At 36.8% G+C, this 12,594-nt stretch overlaps 1 pseudogene; it reads right to left on the reverse strand.

Annotated features, from left to right (window-relative positions):
• Positions 1 to 3,362: 3,362 nt before the first annotated feature.
• Positions 3,363 to 6,145, reverse strand: LOC105303804 (annotated as a pseudogene).
• Positions 6,146 to 12,594: the final 6,449 nt, after the last annotated feature.

Genomic DNA, 12,594 nt, shown 5'->3' on the forward strand with positions numbered 1-12,594 from the left:
AAATTATGCATTTTTAGCTATGATTAGGTTAACCTACACAGGTTAACCAAAATATCAAGTATCTTTGCTTTTAACTGGAGTCGTATATCCTTTCTGTGTGACAACTGAGTTGAACTTCTGGAAAGAAGCTGTGACCTACAATAAAGCTTTCATTTAGGTTTTCTTTTTTTCTAAGTAAACTTTGTTTATTGATAATGGTAATTTAGTAGACAGTTGATAGGAAGAAAGTAGAACAAAGTGAGATGGTTTGGAATTCATTAGAATGGAAAAGGAGAGGTACTGGGATGGTTGGCCTTCAGATAGGAACATCTCAAGGCAAGAAATATCGTTGAGCAACTACTAAGTGTAAGATGCTATGGTGAGTAGAGTGAAAGAAACAAAATAGCCAATGGCATTTTGCTCTTCCTACAAAAAATAAAATAAAAACAAAAAACAAAGAAGTTAAATCTTATATCTGTGACAGAGAAAGTGATTGTATTGTTGAAGAAGAGATGACAACTTAGAATTAGAGATGAAAAGTATTCTAGCCGTCTGTGGAAAGAGGGTATCTAAAGCTAATATTGCTTGGTGTCCTTTTTTTCTGGCCCCATGGCCATCTGTTTCCTTTTTTCCTCTCTTGCTTAATATCTGCCTTCATCGGGGGGAAAAAAAAACTTCTCGTGCAAAGTCACCAAAACATTGAACATGAGAGGGCCCACACCTTTGGTGTGTATGGTCTGTCCCCAAACTGTCTTAGAAATAAACACAGCAAACTATAGGTAGCTCCCAGTGTATGACTTTAAACACATTCCCTTGATGAGCAAAAAAATTTCAAGACTTCAGTCCAGGTCTGAACACTGGAAACTGCCTCCAACCATAGAAGTCCTTGCTAGTGGTTTCTGCTTCCTCTGCTTGCTGGGGTAGGAATAGCCCTACCACATCTGCCAGGCAGCAGGGCAGAGTGGTACTCTTATTAGGATAAGCCACAAATCTGGGAAATATTTCTCACAGAAATTATGTTACCTGAAGTCTTGAGTTTTTAGATGTCAGATCCTACCTTTTCTGATTTTTAAAGCAGTTTTTTAACCTGTCTCTACACCACACAGCTGACACCACGTAAGGAAGTGGGTTATGGAGTTTGCTTCAGTCAATCCAGCACCATTTAGAGCTGAGCTGTTTGTGCTGCTGTCACTGTCAAGACCATTTAGAACTTTGGTCCTGAGTCATTTCACACTTTGCAGTAGTCCCCAGTCCTCCTCTCTCATGGTCGATCTCACCTTTACCCTTCATACCTCATGTTCAGAATTGCTTCTCCAGTAAAACCCATTGGTTCTTTCTTTACTATTATCTAAATTCCCTTACCATGTGGGGATGGGGCTCAGCGAGGCTTCTACAGTGCTAGGGTTGTTAATGAGAGTATCATGGGTAGAGCTGCAAAGACACCCAAATCGAGAGAGTGTACAGAGAGGAGAAGCAAGTGGGAGAAGCAAAGTCAATAAGCCAAAGAAGGGCATGCAAATATGTCATGATGCTGAGTAGGCAGTGTGGAGCAGTTATTGAAAGTCAGGAAGTGGAGGAAATGAGAGTAAACATTAGCATGTTGAGCGAGTAGGAGGACAAACTTAGCTAGACATCTGAAACAGGTGTATTATTCATGGCCAATTTGACCCCTCCTCCAAATGGAGCATGATACATGGGGGGCCCAGTGTATTTCTAAGGTCAAGGGGCAGACAACCACTGTATCAGTCAAGGTGGGCTAACTTACATTTTGGTGACTACTCATCATTTCAGTGGCTTAATGTAACACATGTTTTTATTTTACCCACGTGCTACATATCTTACATGGGTCAGTGTGACTTTGTACCATATAGTTACTCAGATACCTAGACTACACCATCTGGAACACGTTGCCTCTTTGGTTTCCTCCTAGAAAAGAGTCACTTAACAGCTATTAAATGCTCTGGCCTAGAATTGACTCATATCACTTCTGCTCATGGTCCATTAGCCTGAACTAATCACATGGTTCTGCCCAACTAGAATGGGGCTCGGAAACATGGGGAGCACATCAATATTCAGTGAGAACTAATTGAGCTACAGGGAGCATTCAGATGACGTCAGTGGCTTCTCCAGGGCCTTTACATTGACAGGGCCCCTCCACAGATGGCATTTGTCTGAGTTTACTCCAGGTACACACTCGGGTCCAAGAAAATGAAATTTCCAATACAACGGCCCATCTGCTGGGGACATATAACATGACTTTATGAGACAAGAACTGTAGGTTTTAAATAGTTGTTTCAGAAATGGACTTTGAAATCTTGTCTGTTAGAAAGCTGGGAATGGCCTTAGTGACCTCAAGCATAGGATGATTACGTGGCAAAACTGTGCAGTGAAGAGGGAGCTGTGGCAATTTATAATGACCTCCTCCTCCCATGGTTTCTATCCCAGTGAACAGCACCACCATATATTCATGTGCACAAGCCAGAAACCTTTCCAGTTTTCTCTACCACCAATCTCTCCCTCATTCACTATGCTCCTATCCCACTGGCCTTTCTTCTGTCATCCATATGCTCCAAGCTTGTTCTTGTCTCCTGGCCTTTGTATTTGCTGTTCTTTCTATCTAGCATATAATTTCGGTGTACCCCCATTTTTATTTAGCTATCTCTTACCTTTAAAACATAGATGAGCCACTGTGCACAGCATGGTCCACAAAGCATGAGTCTAGCTCCATTGGCTGGTGATGCAGGGTCAATCAATAAAATGTAAGCTCTGTGAGAGCAAGGACCACTCTATATCCCCTGGAATATAGTAGGGGGCTCAATAAATATGTACTGAAAGGATGAATGGTCATAGTGAGTCACCAGTGAAGGCAATGTAGATTACCCTTTTTTCACTCCCATAGTCTTGGGGATCATGTGTGACCTGTGTTTAACTTCACTCTCAGATGGGGCAATGTGAGGGCAGAAGTGGTTTCACAGTTTCTTTCTATGCTTTTGCCTTTTACTCTGAGTGGAGAAGTAAGACTCGGTAGCAGCTTCAGTGATTTATTTTTTCAAAACAGATTTGTAAAAACCATATTTGTTACACCATATACAAACCTTTTATACTAAACAAATATCAAACTACATTTTTCTTGAACATGTTTCTAGTATTTCTTAGGCCACTGTCATATGTGTACATACAGGGAAACTATTTTTGAAAAAACAATGACTTAAGCAAACCAACCTTAATGGTTCATTAAGCCATTTCCCTGTTTTTATTTAAAAATCATAGGGTTGTGCTTCTGTATAAAGTTTGTACATCTAGCAATGTAAAATACTGACACATTTAAAAAAAACAAAAAATGAAATAGAAACTTAGAATTGTTTTGATTCAATGCTCTTATGGTTTTAAAAAAAGAGAAAAATAATGCAAAAGTCAGAAATTTGGAGTGGTTGGTGTGCCTTTACTCATTTTACTTTTTGACTGGCTGCCTGTATGCTGATGACGATGTAGCTGAGCTCTTTGTGCTGCTGCCACTGTCATAGCCATTTCATGCTGCAAAAAGTGCAACTCATGTATCTGTTGCTGCTGCTGTCAAAAAGGCAGAGAAGAGCTGGAATCTCCACTGAGGAAGGCATTGCTCACAGAGCCAAGCTGAGAAAACACAGCCGCCTGTGACTGAATAAAACTTCCTACTCCAATAAGATTAATAACAGCAGAATGCTGAGCAGATAAAGCCTGTTATTGACTGGTTAAACCTTGTTCAGAACCCTGCTTCCCTGGCTTTTGTAGACTAGAAGTTGCGGGTAGCTGAGGTTGTTGGTGTGTAAACTGAGAGCTGCTGTTGCTGATGCTACAGTGTTGAAAATCAGTGAACCGCCTGAAAGTTGGAGTAGATTTAATGGCCCGAGACTTGAAGTATTTTTTAAACCAAATGGAACACCTGCTCAAGAAGCTGCCTGCACTGCACCAGGCAATGCATTTGGTAGCAGACCTCCTGAGGAGAGAAGGTCGCTCTGGTTTATTCCTGCAGGAATTATGGCATCAGTGTTACAGACCATCCTAGGGTTTGAATAACTCATCAAAGCTTGAGCTCCATAAACAGAGCCCACTACATTGATGAAGTTAAGTCCAGCAGAATTTGCCATGACCTCGGTGGCTGTGGTTCTTTATGATGAACTGGCAGGTGATAGGTGGCTGTGGTTCTTTATGATGAACTGGCTGTGGTTCTTTATGATGAACTGGCAGCTGGAGAAAGCATGCTAACTTGATTGAGACCCATGGATGATCCATGGGTGGCTTAGAATCAGGAGGAAGAGTTGGGGATATAAGAAAGCTGTTGGCCTGCTGTATGGCATAACTATTTTATGGAAGTATTTCCTGACCTTGAGGGAAGTTTGATGGGTGGAGGTCGATGTTTGACCCCCTTCTCCAGTACTGAAGACTGAACTGATGTGGTTTTAGGCTGTTCCATTTATTTCATTGAGAAAGCTGACTCAAGCTGTGTAACATCTTGACTGGACACTTGGTTTCATTCTGACCAGTTCCCAGTACTGATTGAATACCCTCTCAGCATCAGACTTTGATCCAATAATGAACTAATTTGAATGATCATCTGTGGAGGAGTGGATTGGAGACATCTGGCTGTCACTTTATCTTCTTTACATGGCTGAGTTTTACCATGGTAAAGTGGATCACCAAGTGACTACAAAATGGTCAGCTTTGTTTTCTGATACTGATTATCAGTTTCACATTCAAACACATAATCTATCTCTTATGTCATGGGCTGGCCAGGCTTTTGGTTGTGAGTCATCAGATTTGACAGACTTTTTCACTTTAGCATATTTCTCTACATCCACTTCAGAAGGTATGGCCAGATTATAGCGACTCCATTTCCACAAATCTACACAATTTCCTGCTTTAGAAATTTTTTCATAAGAAATCAAGTAATTTTGGCTGAGGAAGAGGTGAACAATGACACAGATCCTACTATTGATTCATAGAGGACCCAGAATACTTCTGAAACACTGTTTCATTGGGTACATATTTATCTTTTGCTTGTCACAGAGTAGTCTGTTTGCAGTGCATATTATGTCTATAGAAGGATCCAGACACAGTGGTTCAGCTGTAGCTAGGATCAGTTGGCTCTCAAGCAAGTTTGTCATCCTACGTCCATTTATTGTTATCACTTATTACTGAATGTACATCACAGATTAAAATCTGTGTTATTGGACATAAGAGCATATGCATACTTTGGTAACCTGGAAATTTCATATTACTGGACTGCCTGTGGTTACATATTTCTCCTATGACACATCCACAATGGAAAATATTAACCTGAGATTTTTCTAGCAGATTAAACAAATAGGAAGTAATTCTTCTGCATCCAAGTATTTGAGCAATTCCCCTTCTTCAGAATCTGATTCATTTTTTTCAAACACTGAGCATCGAAGAATATCTCTCATTTCTTGGATAAAGATTGACCACTAAACATGACAATGTCTCTTGCATAACAAACTTCTCTAACAAGTTCATATTTCTTCTTAATATCATAAGATTTATTCATAGTTTAACAATCATTTTTCTCTTAATGTGAAGATTTTGAGGATTAGATACTACTGGAATTCCATTAATGTTTTGCTTTAACCTCAGGCTCTTTTTCACGTTCTTCAATATATGTGATAAAGTTTTTTTTTAATATTTTAAAAATATTTTTTTTATTTTGCAATTACAGTTGACATGCAATATTATCTTAGTTTCAGGTGTGCAGCAAGTGGTTGGACATTTATATAACTTATAAAGTGATCACTCTGATATATCTAGTACCCATCTGACACCATATGTAGTTATTATAGTATTTAATTTTAATTTTAATTTTTAATTAAATTTATTGGAATGATATTGGTTAATGAAATTATATAGGTTTCAAGTGTACAATTCAATAACACATCATCTGTATATTGCATTGTGTGTTCACTCAGCACTAATGAAAATATGAAATATTGCCATGTGTGACAACATGGATGGTTCTTAAGATAATCATGCTAAATGAAATAAGTCAGACATAAAGTTTTTGAAATGCAGATTTGCTTCCACTAGATAGGTATTTTCATTTAGGAAGTCTCTGTCATGCACTTTCAGTGACATACTTTACACGATCCAAAGCCGGTTCCAAAGCTCATTGCATAGTGGTATAAAATAGGGGTCCAAAAAGAAAACTTAAGTGTGTTCATGAAATAAGATGAAAACCATATCTTTAATATCAATTTTATAGCACTGTGCAGACCACCACCATGCTGGGCCTCATGAAGGCGCCACAGGCTCAGCCAGAGTGTGACACATGGGACTCTGCCAGCTGCGCACCTGCCTCCAGTGATTTCTTTTGACTGTGTCTGGTAAGCAGGTAATTGACTTCAAGCATCAGTGCTCCAGAAATGACAGACTGAAAATTTTTCCTATTACTTCTTCTGGGAAATTTCCTTTTGATATAACAATTTTGGGGTCATGCACATTGTTTCAAGCACATAACCTCGCACAGTAGGTTAAGTTCAAAATCTGCCTTTTCTCCCTTCCTCATTCTCCCACCACCACCCACCAGACTATTAACTACATGAAGGCAGGGATTGTGTCTATTTTGCTCATCGGTCTATTCTCAGCATTCATCAGTGGGTCTGGCAACTCATGGTTGTTCAACCGATATTAGTTGAATTAATGAATGAGGCCAGAGATGGTCTACCCCTGATTCCTGGTTTCTAAGCCATGTAATACCCAGAAGAGAAATCTTCTTTATTTGAACTGTGGTTCACTGGTCACTGGCCATATTGTTTAAATAAGGTGGATCAAGCTGTACCAAAAGTATTTCACCTGGAAAAATAAGTTGACCTTACTTTGATAATCCCTTACTAGCCAATAAAGTGTCACTGGGATCTTAGAAAACAAAAATCCTATATAACTTTCAACATATTAAAAGTGATATACCCCTTAAACAACCACTGAGTGAAAGAATTACTCAAAAAAAAAAATTAGAATACACCTCCAGACAAATTAAAATGAAAACACACATACCGAAACTTATGGAATCCAGAAAAAGCAGTACTAATAGAGAAGTTCATAGCAATAAATACCTATATTTTAAAAAGAAAGGTCTCAAATAAACAACCTAATTTTATACCTCAAGGAACTAGAAAAAGAAGAAAGCTATTAGAAGGACGGAAGAAAGATTGGAAAAAAATTTAAATGAAATAGAGAATAGAAAAACAGTTTTAAAAATCAGTGAAACTAAGAGTTGGCTTTTTGAAAAGATAAGCAAAATTGACAAGCCCTTAGGCTGGCTTAAAAAACAGAGAGAAGGACACAGATAAATAAAATCGGAAATGGAAGAAAAGACATTACAACTAGTGTCACGGAAACAAAAAGGAGCATAAGACACTACTATTGACAATTATATACCAACAAATTGAACAACCTAAGAGATATGAGCAAAATTCCTAAAACATACATATAATCTACCTCTTGGTAGATTAAATCATGCACAAATAGGAACTCTGAATAGATGTATAACTAGTATGGAGATTGAATCAAAAACCTTCCAACAAACAAAAGCCCAGATAGCTTCACAGTTGAGTTCTACCAGACATTTAAAGAATTAATGTCAGTCCTTCTCAAACTCTTCCAAAAAATTAAATAAGAGGGAATGCTTTCATACTCATTTTATGAGGCCAACATTACCCTCATATCAAAGCCAGACAAAAGCAGCACATGAAAGAAAACTACAGACCAATATCCTTGATAAATATCGATGTAAAAATCCTCAACAAAATTCTAGTAAACCAAATCCAACACATATTAAAAGGATTATATACACCATGACCAAGTGAGATTTATTTCTGGGATGTAAATATGATTCAATACATGAAAATCACACGATCACCTCAACAGATGCAGAAAAAACATTTGATAAAACTCAATACCCTTTCATGGTAAGAAAAAAAAAAACCAACCAATCAAACAAACAAACAAAAAACATTTTAAAAACTGGATGTGGAAGGAAAGTACCTCAACATAATAAATATCATATAAGACAAGTCCACAGCTAACATCTACTCAATGGTGAAAAATCAAAAGCTTTACTTCTAAAATTAGGAACTTCTAAAATCAAGGATACCCACTCTTGCCTCTCCTATTCAACATAATACTGGAAGTCCTAGCCAGAGCAATTAGGCAAGAAAAATAAATAAAGATATACAAATCAGAGAGGACAAAGTTAAATTGTCTGTCTTTGCAGATAATGTGATCTTATATATAGAAAACCCTAAAGGTTTCATGAAATATGTTAGAATGAATAAACAAGTTTAGTAAAGTTGCCAAATATAAAGTCAACATAAAAAATCAGTTGCATTTCTATACAATAAAAACAAACTATGAAAAAAATTAGGAAAACAATCCCATTTACAATAGCACCAAAAAAATAAACTAAAACTACTTAGGAATAAACTTAACTAAGGAGGTGAAAAATTTGTATACTGAGAACAACAATACATTGATGAAAGAAATTAAGAAACAAATGGAAAGACATCCTGTGTTCATGGATTATAAGAATCAATATTGTTAAAATGTCCATATTACCAAAGTGATTTTCAGTTTCAATGAAATCTCCATCAAAATTCCAAAGGTTTTTTTTTTTAATAAAAATAGGAAAAATAATTCTAAAATTCATTCATATGGAACCAGAAAAGACCATGAATACCCATATCAATCTTGAGAAAGAAAAACGAAGCTGGAGATATCACACTTGCCTATTTCAAAATATATTACAAAACCTCAGTAATCAAAACAGTATGGATCTGGCATAAAACCAGATAGACAAATGAAAGATAAAAGAAAGCCCAGAAATATTTCCATGTATATATGATTAACTGATCTTTGGCAAGGGTGCTAACAATAAACAATGGGGAAAGGATAATGGATTACAGACTTAAATGTAAGACCCAAAACTATAAAATTTCTTGAAGAAAACATATGAGAAAATCTTCATGACATTGGTTTTTCCAACGATTTCATGAATATAACAACAAAGCACAGACAACAAAATAAAAAATAAACAAGAGGGATTCCATTAAACTAAAAAGCTTTTGCACAGCCAAAGAAACAATAATCAGTGAAAAGCCAACCTATGGAATGGGAAAAACATTTCCAAACTGTATATCTGATACAGGGTTAATCTCTAAGATATATAAGAAATCCTTATAAATGAATAGAAAAAAAGAACACACAGGTTAAATAAATAAATATATATGTGTGTGTGTGTGTGTGTGTCTCATTGTTAAAGTGTGCAGCTGAAACATTGGATTTTGTTAACCAATGTCACCATAAAAAATAAATAACTAATTAAAAATTAAAAAAAGAACAAACTAATATTCCAATTAAAAATGGGCTAAAGACTTGAATAAACATTTCTGTAAAGAACATACAAATGGCCAACAGGTATGTGAAAAATTCTGAACCTCACTAATCATCAGAAGAATAAAAATCAAAACCACAATAATACATCACATCACACCTGTCAGGGTGGCTCTTATCAAAACAAACAAACAAACTAACTAAAACAATGTACCTTTTGCTAAGCTGTCCCAAGCCCAGTAACAGTGGTAGCTAGCCTCAGTTCACCTTGTGGCCTCTCCCACATGCCTCCAGATCCAGCAAAGGCAGAGCATTCTGTAGCTCCTACCAGGTATCCCAGGGTGGTCACAGGTAGCGGCTAAACTTGGCCTGCACAGATGTCCCTCCCAAGGGGCCCCAGAACCAAAATACCCAGAGGCTGGCGTCAGACCATAACAGAGCACCACCTGATTAGCCCCACAAGTGGGACACCCAAAGGGTGGTCTTAACAGGCACACAAGCCCACTGGGGTGAATTCTACGCTATGGGGTCAGCATGGGCATGGCCAGTCTTCACAACCAGTCAGCCTGAGAGTCAGTCTCACCCACTGATGTGCCAACAGCAATCGAGGTTTAACAACGATAGGAGAGCCCATACAAATGACAAAAGGTGCACTCTTGGAGCTTCTGGTGCAGATGATCAAGGAGACTATGCCATTGAACACCTACTGTATAAGGTCACCTGGCCAAGGCTGGGAGACATAACAAACCTACCTAATACACAGAAACAAACACAGAGAGAGAATTAATATGAGAAAACAAAGAAACACGTCGCAAATAAAACAAAAGGAGAAAATCGCAAAAGAACTAAATGAAATGGAAGCAAGCTACCTACCAGAAACAAAGTTCAAAACACTAGTAATAAGGATGCTTAATGAACTTAGGGGAAGAATAGATGATCTTAATGAGGGCTTCAACAGAAAGATAGTAAGCTTTTAGAAAAGGACACAGAAACCATAAAAAATAACCAGTCAGAAATGAAGGAATCAATAACTGAAGTAAAGAATACACTGGAAAGAATCAATATCAGATTAGATGAAGCAGAGGATCGAATCAGCAATTTTAAATACAAAATAACAGAAAACACCCAATTGGAACAGCTCCGCCACCACCATCAACAACAAAGAATAAAAAAAAAAAAACGAGTATTGTTAAAGTGTACAGCTGAAACTTATTGGATTTCGTTAACCAATGTCACCATAAAGCAATAAAATAAATAAATAAACATAAAAAAGAAATAATAAATAAAATAAATAAAAAATAATAAAAACTAAACAGTAAATAAATAAAGAAAAAAATGAGTAAAGTTTAAGAGACATCTGAAACAACAGCAAGCGTGCTGACATTCACATTACAGTGGTAGCAGAAGGAGAAGAGACCAAGGGATTGAGAACCTATTTGAAGAAATAATGACAGAAATCTTCCCTAACCTGGTGAAGGAAATAGACATATAAGTTCAGGAAGGGCAAAGAGTCTCAAACTAGATGAATCCAAAGAGGCCCACATGAAGACACATCATAATCAAAATGGCAAAGTTTAAAGACAAAGAGAGAATCCTAATAGCAGCAAGAGAAAGGCAGCTAGTTACTTACAAGGGTATCCCCATAAAAATGCCTGCTGATTTTTCAACAGAAACTTTGCAGGCCAGAAGGGATTGGCATGAAATATTCAAAGTGATGAAAAGCAAGGACCTACAACCAAGATTACTCTACCAAACAAAGCTATCATTTAGAATCAAAGGATAAAAAGCTTCCCAGACAAGAAAAAGCTAAGGAGTTTATCACCACCAAACCAGTATTACAAGGAATGTTAAAGGGGCCTTTTTAGGAAGAAGAAAAAATAAAAATATGAATAATAAGTTGGCAATAACTACATATCTAGCAACAATTACTTTAAGTGTAAATAATTAAATGCTCCAGTCAAGAGATAGAGTGGCTGAATGGATAAGAATACAAGACCCTTACACATGCTGCCTACAAGAGACTCACTTGAGATTGAAAGACACACACAGACTGAAAGTAAAGGGTTGGTAAAAGATATTTCATGAAAATGGAAATGAAAATGAAAAAAAAAATGGTGGTGTAGCAATACTTACACCAGAGAAAATAGACTTTAAAACAGTTACTTACATGAGTACTCCCATAAGACTGTCAGCTGACTTCTCAACAGAAGCTTTGCAGGCCAGAAGGGATTGGCATGAAATAGTCAAAGTGATGAAAAACAAAGGCCTACAACCAAAATTACTCTGCCCAGCAAAACTGACAATTAAAATTGAAAAACATATAAAGAGCTTCCCAGAGAGAAAAAAGACAAAGGAATTCATTACCAATAAACCAATATTACAGGAACTGCTAAAAGAACTTCTTCAAGAAGAAGAAAGGGAAAAACATAAATATGAATAATAAAATGGCAATAACTATGTACCTATCAATAATCACTTTAAATGTAAATGGATTAAATGCTACAAGCAAAAGATATAGGGCACACGAAAGGATAAGAAAACAAGACCCATACATATGCTGTCTACAAGAGACCCACTTCAGATCAAAAGACACATGCAGACTACAAGTAAAGGGATACAAAGTGATATTTCATGCAAATAGAAATGAAAAAAAGCTGGGGTAGCAATATTTATATCATACAAAATAGACTTTAAAACAAAGACTATAATAAGAGACAAAGAAGGATATTACATAATGATAAAGGGATCAATCAAACAAGAGGACACACCCTGGTAAACATATATGCACCCAACATAGGAGCACCTACATAAATAAAGCAAATATTGACCAAAATAAAGGGAGAGATCGACAGTAATGCACTCATAGTAGGAGACTTTAATACCCCATTGACACCAATGGACAGATTTTCCAGACAGAAAATCAACGTGGAAACAGCAAACTTAAATGACACACAAGACCAGATGGATTTAATTGATATTTTTATAGCATTTCACCCCAAAGCAACAGAATATACATTTTTCTCAAGTGCACATGGAACATTTTCCAGGGTACGCCACATGTTAGGCTACAAAAAGTCTCAATAAATTTAAGAAGATTGAAATCATATCAAGAGACTTCTCTAATGACAATAAAATGAAACTAGAAATCAATTACAAGGGAAAAACAAAAAAACACACGAACACATGGAAGCTAAATAACATGCTACTAAACAATGAGTGGGTTAGCAATGAGATCAA

Source organism: Pteropus vampyrus, unplaced genomic scaffold (assembly GCF_000151845.1).
Source record: "Pteropus vampyrus isolate Shadow unplaced genomic scaffold, Pvam_2.0 Scaffold318, whole genome shotgun sequence".
In the NCBI taxonomy this organism is placed as follows: Eukaryota; Metazoa; Chordata; class Mammalia; order Chiroptera; family Pteropodidae; genus Pteropus; species Pteropus vampyrus.